Below are 12,519 nucleotides of genomic sequence, written 5' to 3' on the forward strand. Positions count from 1 at the left end.
TTCTCAATGCTTCATTTTAGAAAGTACACCTATAGTGTAGCAAAGGGGAAACTTGCCTTTGTCACTTGGCCAAATAGAGGAGAATGAATGTGACTGTATTCCTAATAATCTAAAACTGCTTGATACTTTATATACACTTTATAATTGTCAAAGAAAGAACAGCTATAGACCCAACACACCCACAATAATTGGTCTTTGTAGTATCAAAGAGTATCTGTTCCTCTCCTGTCTCCATAATTAATCATTCTGATATATTTCTGAAGTAAGTATACCCAAGAAGTGATATTTAGAAAGAGATGTGTCATGGTTTGGATGTGAGGTGTCCTCCAAAAGCTCACTTGTGAGACAATGCAAGAATTGATCTCTCATGTGACAAACTGAGTGGTAACTGGAGGCAGGTTGGATGTGGCTGGAGGAAGGGTTCATTGGGGGTGAGGCTATGGGATATGTATTTTGGATCTGGAGAGTGGAGTCTCTCTCTTGGTTTCTTGATCATCTTGTGGGCTGCTTCCCTCTGACATACTCTTTTGCCATGATGTCCTGCTTCACCTTGAGCCTGAGGAATGGAGTCTACTGTCTATGGGTTGAGTGCTCTGAAACCATGAGTCCCTAAATTAACCTTTTCTCCTCTATAATTGTTTTGGTTGGTCCTTTAGTAACATCTGAGTAAAACAAGATGCAGCTTCCATCTTGCTCTGTCCTTCATTCTATTTAGGTTACTATTTTAGAACCCTTCAATGTGAACAGTTATAGAAGACATTTTTGTTATTTATTATTTTCTCTGCAGAGATCACTATATACTGTACAAAGACCACTTAAAACACAAATGGAGAAACAGACTCAAGGAAAATATTATAGGTTGAGTGATTAAAATATTCTCCTCGTGAATAAAGTACAGATTGAAGAGTGATGATAATACTTGAATTATACTTCTTTGAAGACAATATGGCCCAATTGAAAAATGTATGTGGGTGTGTATATATATAATAATTCATATAGATATGTGTCTATGTGTGTGTGTGTGTGTATATATATATATATATATATATATATATATATATATATGTAAATATATATACACACACATATATAGATAGATAGATAGATACATATATATATAATGTCATTTAAATTTTTAATTGTTTACAAATGCCATCTGAATGCACATTGTTAACTGTCTTGTAGAGGACATAGCTAACATGCACAATCAGATCAGCATGCTTGCATACACATCCTAACAGTTCCATACATTTAAAAACTAACTAAGAAGTCCAAGCTGATTTTATTCAAAACTCTTTGAGGTTAACATGGGTTAACTTTGCACTTCACAGAAAATAGAGTTTAAACTACTCTGAAGGCCAAACACTGAAGAATGGTAATGGTATTTTTAGAAGTATCTATCTTTCATATTTTCATTTCTTTGTTATTGCAAATGTGTTTTCACTCTTAGTTTAGTTTAGGATAGGAATGTTGAATCATTTAATTGAGAGTGAGCATATTTAATGACATTTGTAATGACTGTTGTATTTCTTGATGCAATCAGTGGTCATGAGATGCCCAAAGTTAGTGTGTTGTAAGCTTTTGCCTTGACTTTGATGTTTCTGATGTTTATTGACATTTTTATGCCACCTTTTGAAATATAAGTCACATACCATAGGATTCTCCATTTAAAGTATATAATTCAATGTTTTTTATTAGACTTATAGAGTTATGCAGCCCTTACTGTTGTCCAGTGGCAGAACATTTTCATCACTCCAAGAACAAACTATGTGTACATTAACGGTCAATAGCCACTTTCCCCTTCCTTCAGAATCTGAAGACTCTCAGCTAACCTACTTTCCAACTCTATGGATTCACCTATTCTGGGTATTTCATATAAAACAGATGGCATAATGTATCCAAATATATTTTAATTTAAATATATTCATAGAATATCAAAGCCTTTATTTTTTAAGACCCTAGACAGCTTGTCATGCACAAGACATTACCAGAAACCTCCTAATACTAAGATATGTATTATAGATGAATATAGATCTATAAAAATCCATTTATTTTACCCTTTTGGGAAATTTTATTTATTAAAGTTTTGAATGGGACAAAGTATTTTTCTGCATGTTTTTTAGCTTTATTTGTTGGTAGAGCCTAAAAAAGAACTATTTTTACAATTATTGCCTGGACTCTTGTAGAAAAACTTCTCATGAGAGCTTTTTATTTTATTGAGGATGAACTTTGAAATTATTTCAGAAAACTACAATAATATTTTTAACAATTTGATTATTAATGAATAATAATGATTTTTTTGAATAGTAATAAAATTAATTAATGTCACATGTAGATTTTTGTTTGTATATAACCCAGTGGTTAATGCTGACACTCTAATCTGGTTTTAAGTATTCTAGACATTTTCCAGTATTGACTTTCTTATGATTATTTCAGTCTACAAGTTCTGGCTTCCACAATGTTCCTAGTCTTATCACATTCCCCATACCTGTTCCTATTGTCTACATCCTGTTAATCCAGATAGATTGCTCCATACTTTGGCCTTGATTTTGTAACGTGCCATTTATAACAGGCATTGGAGAGGAGAAGGGCGTTTGTGTACAGTAACAAAAACAACTTAAAATTAAATACTTGGCTTATATGTCTTCTTAAGCCTGTAAACCATTTCTATTTACTCATGCTTTATGTTTCCCAATCCTCTTTTCTTTTATTGCCTGTCTCTTCCTTTTCTTTGCCCTCCAGAACTCTAAGAAGATAATGAAAATAAAAATAAACTTTCTCATTGTAGGAAAAATAAATAACTATTTCTACCACCAAAGTCTTAAGATTGGAAAACTGTGTATTAAAATGTAACAAATAAAACAAAATAATACCTCAGTGCATGTTCCTCAAACAATAGAGATGTGCCTCTGGCCTCAACCTTTGCTTTCTACATTATATCTGCAAAGGAAAGGGGAGACTAAGGAGCTGGTTAATAAACTCTTCATTTAAAGAATAAATATGACTGTCGTTAATTGTGTTTTTGAGTGAAAATTCATTTTCCTGATATTACAAATTTACTTTTTAATTCTCATTTTACTGTTTTTTAAACAGCAAAAGGCATGTATTCAGATCTAGAATCACTTTTGTAATAATTATTGACTAGCAAGCAACTAAAATAGGTTTCTGTGTTTACATCTGGATGATACTTCACTTTGGTCCAACTTCTGCTCCATTTTGAAGTTTTCAATTCTTCACATTAGGAACAAAAGAAAAGCTATTTTGCCTGAATAAGTTTATGGCAAAGTTATTTAGAGCCAGTAATAATACGGTGCCCTATTAAATCTTCATGTTGGTAAATACCATGACTTATCTCAAAAATGTAAATTCAGAGGAACCAAGGGATGGCCTAAGGAGAGAAATTAGAAATGATCCTCTGCACAGGTAGATTAATCTCTACCTAAACTGACATGGTGGGAAGATTTCAATTCTGTCTATCTAAAGCAGGGACTCTTAACTCCAGGTTCACAAATGAATTCAGTCAATTTGCCATTCTACTCACAGCATGTACAAATCATAATTTTATGATCATTTTTTTTCTGAGATAAATGTCCACAGATTTCAACATTTTTCAAATTATAGAATTAGCTTTTCAATGATTTATAAAGGACTGAGAACCACTGTTTTGAAAAATGGATCTTGCTATCAGGATATAAGCTGGAGAAATTCCCTTTTATTAGCACAATACACTCAGAATGGCAAGTAAGAAAACTAAATTGCAAATTTTAGTTTTTATTTGAGTATATTGATTTTATTCTTCACCTTTAGGGTATATTTTAGTGACTTAGAAGACTGATTTAGTGAAAGTTTACAAATTGGATTTAAATGAAACTTAATTATAAAATTAAAGAATACATTTTATCCATATAATTGACTAACAGTGCATGCCAATTGAAACCAAGTAACTGATGTTACTAAAGCAGAGGAAGGATGAATACCTATGAGGAGTTTAGGTGGTATTCTGATTTTGGAAGACAGTTACACTAAATGATCTCCAAGGTCCACAATAGCTCCTAAGAATAACTGTTACAAGGAATATGTGTCTCATATTATGTTCCTCAGAAATTTCCAGCAAAACACTGTTCAAGGTACATTAACAGATAAGTAGCTAGCAAAATTGAGCCTAATCATTTTTTAATTTATGATTTCTTTAGTAGGTAGATGTGCATGACCTAAGATGGTCATTAAAAGGCTAACCCTCAGGACAGTTCTAAATATTCACATTTAAAGGGTACATATCAAAAATGACAATTTAAAAAATAAAATAAGCCTATATTCTGAATTTTCTTGAGTTAACAATTTTAACTGAATTATAAAACTAGCATGTGTTTATGAGATACTATGCCATGTTTTGATTCATGCATATATTGTGCAATGGTCAAAAAAGATGAATATCTCTCTCTCCTTATTTATTGTATCTTCATGGTAAAAAAAAATTACAAATCCTGTCTGCTAACTTTTTTAAAAAAATATTTTTTAGTTATAGGTGGACACATACCTACCTTTATTTTATTTTTATATGGTGCTGAGGATCAAACCAGGTGCCTCATGCATGCCAGGTAAGCACTCTACCACTGAACCACAACCCCAGCCCCAATGCTAAGTCTTTTATTTTTAATTTATTTATTTTTTAGTTTTAGGTGGACATAATATCTTTATTTGATTTTTATGTGGTTTTGAGAATCGAACGCACATGCCAGGCGAGCGCAGTACACTGCTTGAGCCACATCCCCAGCCCAAGGTTGTTTTTTTTTTTTTAATTTTTTTTTTTAGTTGTAGTTAGACACAATACCTTTATTTTATTTATTTTTTTAATGTGATGGTGCTGAGGATCGAACCCAGGGCCTTGCATGTGCATGTGGCTCACTCTACCGCTGAGCCACAATCCCAGCCCTGTCAATGCTAACTTTTTTTTAATGCAGTACATTATTATTAAGTATAGTCATCCTCCTATGGAATAGAACACCAGAACTTCTTGCTCCTATCTAACTAAAACTTAGTGTTGATTGATCAACCTTTCCTCCTCCATCTTCCTATACTCTCTCCAGTGTCTAGTAACCATAATTCTACTCTCTATTTCTGTGAGATCAACATTTTCAGATTCCACATTTGTTATGGTTTGGATATGAGGTGTCCCCCAAAAGCTCATGTCTGAGACAATGCAAGAATGTTCACAAGAGAAATGATTGGCTCATAAAAGTCTAACCAAATCTGACTTAATCTCTTGATAGGGATTAACAGTGGAAATTGAAGTGGTAAGGTGTGGTTGGAGGAGGTAGGAATTGGGGGTGTGGTTATACAGTATATATTTTGTAGTGAAGCCTCTCTATGCTTTCTGACCACCACATGAGCTGCTTCCCTTCACCACAGGCTTCTGCCATGATGTCCTGACTCACCTTGAGCCCGGAGGATTGGACTGGGCTGTCCATGGCTGAGACCTCTGAAATCCTAAACCTTCAAATACACTTTTCCTCCCCTACAATTGTTCTGGTTGAGTCCTTTAGTCACAGCAGTGAAAAAGCTGACTTAAACCACACTTGAGTGTGATCATGTAATTCTTCTCATTTTGTGCCTGGATTATTTTACTTAACATAATGATCTTCAGTTCCATTAATATTGTTGTGAATGACAGAATTTCATCATTTTTTTTTTTTTTTTACAAACTAATAGTTTTCTATTGTGTATAAATACCACATTGCCTTTATCTGTTTATCAGTTGATGGAAACTTTGGTTGTAAATGGTATCCCAACAATAATGGGAATGCAAATGGATTTCTTTGACATGCTGATTTCATGTTCTTGGATGTATATCCAGGAGTGAATTGCTGTATCTTATGTTAATTCCTCTCTTGGGGATCCTCCATACTGCCTTTGGGGGGGGGCTGTACTAATTTACAGGCACCCTGAATTCTTCAAGGGCTTTTGATGTTCTGAACTGTTGCAACAGTTGGTGTCTCTTTATTAAGGACCTTGTCATTTACTCCAGTTCAAAAATTTGTTGTTCTCACTAACTTTTGAGAGGTGTTTACCCTGTACTTCTCAAAGCCTCTGCTTCTTCCTTTCTTGTTAATCTACACTCCATTTTTTTAAAAAATTAAGGCAATTAACTATTTTTCCACACTTCCTTTCTAGAGATTTTCTTATCCACTTTTCTTATAGTTTAGTATTCCTTAGACATATAATTAAAATAACTTGGGAATCATATCACCCAAAGAAAGCTTATCCATCAAATTGAATAAATGTGCTGATGACTCTCTACCAGTGTTTCTATTTTGACTAAATACCCCAATTCTACTTGTCTCTGACCATCCATATAACTAAACTTTGTGATAAGCAATCTGTATCATGCTACTCTATCATCATACAAAAGAAGTCTTATCCACCTTGCACACAAAAAAAATCCATCTTCATACACTTGCCCAGTGAGTTCATCCTGCTAGTTGCAAAGCTCCTCTGGTTGATTATGACATTCTTCCCATTATCTGGCTTGAAACTATGTCACTAACTATGCATTCAATCAAATGAGAGATTTTAAAATATCATATCTTAGTGTTTTAAATTGAATATAATATGTTATATATGACCCACCCCCAGGAAGAGTAAAGCTAGACTATTGTCACTTATCTCTGATATGTATTTCTACTGGTACTTTATGTGACTCAATGAGATATCATAATGGTTATACTGCCTTATAAATTTACTTTCAGTTGTTACCTAAATCTCTTTCCTTGGGAATGATGAAAGAGCATAGTTTGTAATTCTAAAATTTTGTTCAAAGGATTTCTCCTACAGTTTCAGTATTATAAAGTTGATGAACACTCATTCTATATCTTACTCAACTGGTTAAAAAATGTGGAATAGGTGGGGTTAATGGGAGTACTGTGGCATATTTAAGGAATTTTATTCAGGTCAGCAATTTTCAGTTTTTTAAAAAAAGTCATGAAACACGGAAGGAACAATATTTTATTTTGTGACCCAGAACACATGTGTATACTTAAATATTTATGTATGCTTAAATTCAATTAGGTTTAATAATTAAATTTTTATTCCTGCTGTGAATTAACCATTCTGATATTTTCTGTTCTATTTGGTTTTATACTATTTCATTTTCTGTAAATTACTGGTTGTGCCTAACTCTATTAGCTAGTGACCACTATATGATAAAACATCCTAAAATCTCATTTATTCTTGCTCATACATCCATGGATTAACTGGGATTCTGTTGATTTAGTGTGAGTTTGGCTGGAATGCATGTTGGTTCTAATCTGCTCCACATTTCCATGACCCTCCTTGGACCAGAACCAGTGGGCTACAGTGGATATGTTCTATTAATATCAGAGAAGAAAAAATATATATATAACATATCCATCATATCTATATTTATCTATCTATCTATCTATATATACTATGTTGGACAGGTAGAATAACCTAGGCATGTTTTTTTTATAGCAATAGAAAAACAAAAGTATAGACCAACTGTACAAAGCAGTCGTCATCACTCTTTTTTAGCTACTCGCATCTTATTCACTAAGTCACATAATTGGGATGAAAAGCTAGGGTGAAGAAATATGTTTTACTCACCATGAGACCAAAAGAAGCCTTGTGATTCAGACCAACTTCATAAAGAGAATTATATTTCCACTGTGAACCTGTCATAGAATGAGTGAATATTTGTGGAACAATAATCTATTATACCCCCACCAAAATACTTTTATATCCCATTTATACATTACCTCCATTAGTTCCAAGTTGATATTGACCCATTGATCAGAACCCTGAATAAAATTATTCATCAAATGTTTAATCCACTGTCCTTGCATTTAGTTCATCATATACCATTAACATGAAATAACATGATTTTTTGGAATTGAGTTTTTTATTGTATTCCCTTGAGACACCGGTATTACCAGTTAAGTGGGAATTAGGTTGGCTCAACATACAGTCTGGTAACTATTTTAACTTTATAATAATTAATGTATCTTCTTATAAGCATTTATAAGTTCTCATTGGGATTATCCATTCTAATATTTTTTTCAGAAACAATATTAGATACTGAACTATATGTTGACAAGTAGGTCAAATGTGCTATGTGGCCTAATATTGTATTTAGATATACTATCACTGGTTTTTAAACAGATAATTGCTATGTAATCCATCAAAAGCATATCCATATTGAACTTTCTCAAAAAATGTTTTCTTTTTTAAAATATATGTAATGATTTTCTTGAAATCAGGGATGATATATATTTGTCTATCTCAACTGTATATTGTAAATTATAATCACAGAGTCTCCAGTTTAGAAAGTACCCAATTAATGAATAATGATGTAGCTTCTTATTTAGAAAATCTGCTACCCTGATACATGTCTATTAATCTGTGATATTTGCTTTCCTTCCAGTATCTGAAATATTGCTGAAAGTGGTTTAGTATTCTTTCTAAAATGTGTCTTTACCTATGAAAGACATTTGGAGTAGATGAATTAAATTCATTAGGGTTGTTCTCTTAAAATTATTATTTACTCTTAGTTATATTTTCCCAATACTAAGGTCATTATTTATGTATTTTCCAGAAGGAAAATTAGTTATGACAGAATCAAATAGATATTTAACTGAGAAATTCTTTTTATCATTGTGTAAACAGATTTCTCAGATTGTGCCCTGGATCTTGAATTTACTGAAAAACTGATGGAAATGTGTAGAATTTTGATCAACATATTATTATGAGAAGTATGTGTGTATGTGTGTGTGTGTGTGTGTGTAGAAAGAGGACATAATTAAGATATATATGCATATTAACTATATATACATGTTATACGTGTATAACATAAATGAGCTCATTTTTACATAAATCATTGAAATTTAGTGTGAAAACTTCTGTTGAAATTTGGGTAATGTAACTGGAGAACACTACATACAGATAATTCAGTGCAATCTGGAGAATTTGAGGAGAGGTATTTTATTGCCATTTCTCTGAAGTGGTTCATGAATAATGGGTAGGTATTTTCAAAAGAAAAGAAAAGCAGGAAATTCTGGGAAGAAATTTTCTTATGGACAATGGCTGACAGCAATCATAGGACGGGTATGATTTAGGGTCCTAAGGTGTTCTTTGAGATAAGAGTTGATGTAAGTACATTGAAAGTACAAAGTGTTGATAAGTCTGGTGGAGGACAGAACATGAAGTAGCTTCATACTGAAGAGTTTAGAATGTGGCCTGAGGAAATAGGAATCAAAATAATTTTTAATGTAAAAAGTGACAGGACTCATTTTACTTCTTTGGGAAAGTACCATGGTGATAGTGTGTGAAAGGGTTTGGAAACAGACAACACTCACGTTTTCTGAAATGATTTAGAAAGAATATTATTAGGATCCAAAGTAAACAGTGGTATAATATATAGAAATATAAAAATAGATTGCAGAGACTGTATTTATATATGACTGACATTGTTTAGTATTAATTTGATGTTAAGAAGAAGTGAAAGATGATTAAATAATTGAAGTTGGTATCAGTAAGCAAAAAAAAAATTGAGAATGGAGAGGGGGAAGTAAATATTATTTTGTATTATATATTTTTTCACAGTATATACAGACAGAGTCCACCATTTCCTGGGAAAAAAAGATTTATAACTAGAATGTGACAAGGGAATGAAAATATAAATACAGATTTGGGAGTATCTTAAGAAGAAAATTAAATTAATGGTAGAAACTTGGTGTGCTTAGTTAGCTTTTTTGTTGCTATTAAAAAAATACCCTAGAAAAAACACCTTAAATGAGAAAAACTTTATTTTGACTGATGATTTTGGAGGTTTTGGTCCAGTCTATGATATGATCACTTGGTCTCATTGTTTTGGGCCTAATGTGAGGCCAAACATCACCATGGAGAGAGCATGGAGGACCAAGACTCCTTACCTCTGTGGTGGGGGAGTAGAGGGCAGGGGTAGGGAGAGAAGCAGGGAGGGAGGAAATACACAAGGGGCCAGGGACAAAACAAATCTTTCAAAGTTATGCACTCAATGATCTGGTCCTTCCCTTGAGGCCCCATCTCCTCATGAAGTTTCCATTACCTCCCCATAACACCACCAGCTGGAAGGAAGGTATACAGCTTTCCATAAGAAAGACTTTAGGGACATTCCAGATCCAAACTATGACATTTGTGAAAGATATTTAACAAATATACAATAAAAAAGGAATGAGCTAGAGCAAAATTTTATGAAATAAAAATATGAAAAGACACATTAAAAAAGGGGAGAGTTTTAAAATATAGAGAATTATCTACAATTTCGCATTTTGTGCAGACATCACATGGAATGAGGACTAAAGTAGTCTTGACTAAAGCAGGAGATCATTGGTAATTTTAGCATGCACATTTTCATGATTCTTAAAGTGAGAAGATATAGTTTATAAGTGAATGAGAATTGTGGAAGTAAATATTTAAACTAAATACTCTTGCAAAATATTCATTATGTCAGGAAATGCCATAGGCCGATAGTTAGAAAGTTTTCTAGATCTAAGAAAAAAATTTCTGTGTTTGTGCATTTTATATGTGGAGAAAATGCTAGCAATGCAGATGGAAATAGAGGAAGTAGTGATAAATGACAGAACAATATACAAGGAAAATCAGAAGGAGATGGATCGATCCATGTTTGGAGAGCCTACATTTTAAATTAATGAAAAAAAATATTTTTGTGTTTTAGAATGAAAGGCAGAGTTGTACCTACTCTAGGTAAATTTAGATTTGAACAGATCAGTACCTAATGACCATTCTTTTTAAGTTACTTGAGAAGGATGTATTTTATTTAGGGCAAACTGATTAAGAATATTTGAGATTTTTAAGCCAAAGAAGTATGGAAATAGGGTGACAAAGAATAAACAAAACAAAATGTGCTAAAAATTTTGGCCTTTGGAACGCTTTAAGAGTTATGATATTTTCTTAGTAGATGTTTCCCCTGTAGTGTTATAAATTTTGATTCAGCACCACTTTAGTATTTACCTCAGCAATACTACCTCCATTTTTGCATTTTCTCTAGTAAGAGAGTCTGGTTTTGTTTTCACATTTTCCCACCGTGATTCCTGTTGTTATATTTCCTTCTATTCTTTTCTAAATGCTTCTCTATTTAATTTACTGAAATGTGGGTTAATGTGTTCTTGATCTATAATGCTACTCACAATACTGATTTTTTGTCAGACACACACACACACAGACACACACACACAGCAATTCATCAGACACACACACACATCACACATTTACCACAGGAGGTGATTGTTTATCCCCCTACCTTTACTTGTATTACATGTAAAACACTTGCAATGTTTAGGCAATCTTGGTTCTAGGCAAAATTGTTTTCCCCTATCTTTGTGAAAATAATTTGATTCTTAAATCACTCTGATAATATTTATTGGTGGCCTAGAGGTCTAAATAGTTGTCACTGACACTCCCTTTTCAACTGCTTGTTTATGGATATCTTATTTCTATCAAGCTCTAAGCAGCATAGTAGAAAGAATCAGCATGTGTACTCCTTTTTTTTATAATATTTTTTTTTAGTTATAGTTGAACACAATACATTTATTTATTTATTTATTTTTTTAATGTTTATAGTTTATTTATATATATATATATATATATATATATACACACACACACACACATATTTCTGCCCTATCTGAAATTTTTGTCTCTTGGTATGTACTATAATATATATACGTATATATTACATGTATATATGTATCTATTACATGTATATATGTATATATTACATATATATGTCTCTTGGTATATATGTATATATACATATATACCAAGAGAAAAAAATTTCAGATAAGGCAGAAATTGCACAGAAATAAAAATAAAATACCATTGAAAATGATAAACAAGGGGCTAAGGTTATGGCTCAGTGGTAGAATACTTGCTTGGCATGTGTGGGTTTTATCCTCAGCACCATGTAAAAATAAATAAATAAAATAAAGCTACTGTGTCCATCTACAACTGAAAAATATTTTTCAAAATGGATACACAAATTCTGTAAAGTTGTAGGGTTCAAAATCAACATATAAAAATCTGGTGCATTTCTACACACTGATTTGGAATCATCTGAAAAGGAAATGATGAAGATAATTCTATTTACAATAGCATCAAAAAGAATTTAAAAATCGAGGAATATGTTTGATAAAAGAGATAAAAGTTCTATAATTGAAAACTAGAGAACATCGAAAAAAAGAGGTTGAAAATTTTTGAAGATACAAATAAATGATACTGAAAGTTTAGTCTTTGTTCCTGATGCTGCCCCTATAATGAGGGCAAGGTTTTGAGAAAAAGGAAAAAGAGGTTTTATTGCTTTGCTAGCAAAGAATAAACAGTAGACTTCTTCTGTCCCAGAGGCTGTGATTCTAATTGTCAGGAAGAAAGGTGGGCTTTTTAAAAAAGGGGATACCAGTATTACACTCCAGGTATACCCTATCAGGAGTGATAATTTATTTGTAGCCA

Source organism: Marmota marmota, unplaced genomic scaffold (assembly GCF_001458135.2).
Source record: "Marmota marmota marmota unplaced genomic scaffold, marMar, whole genome shotgun sequence".
NCBI classification, from domain to species: Eukaryota; Metazoa; Chordata; class Mammalia; order Rodentia; family Sciuridae; genus Marmota; species Marmota marmota.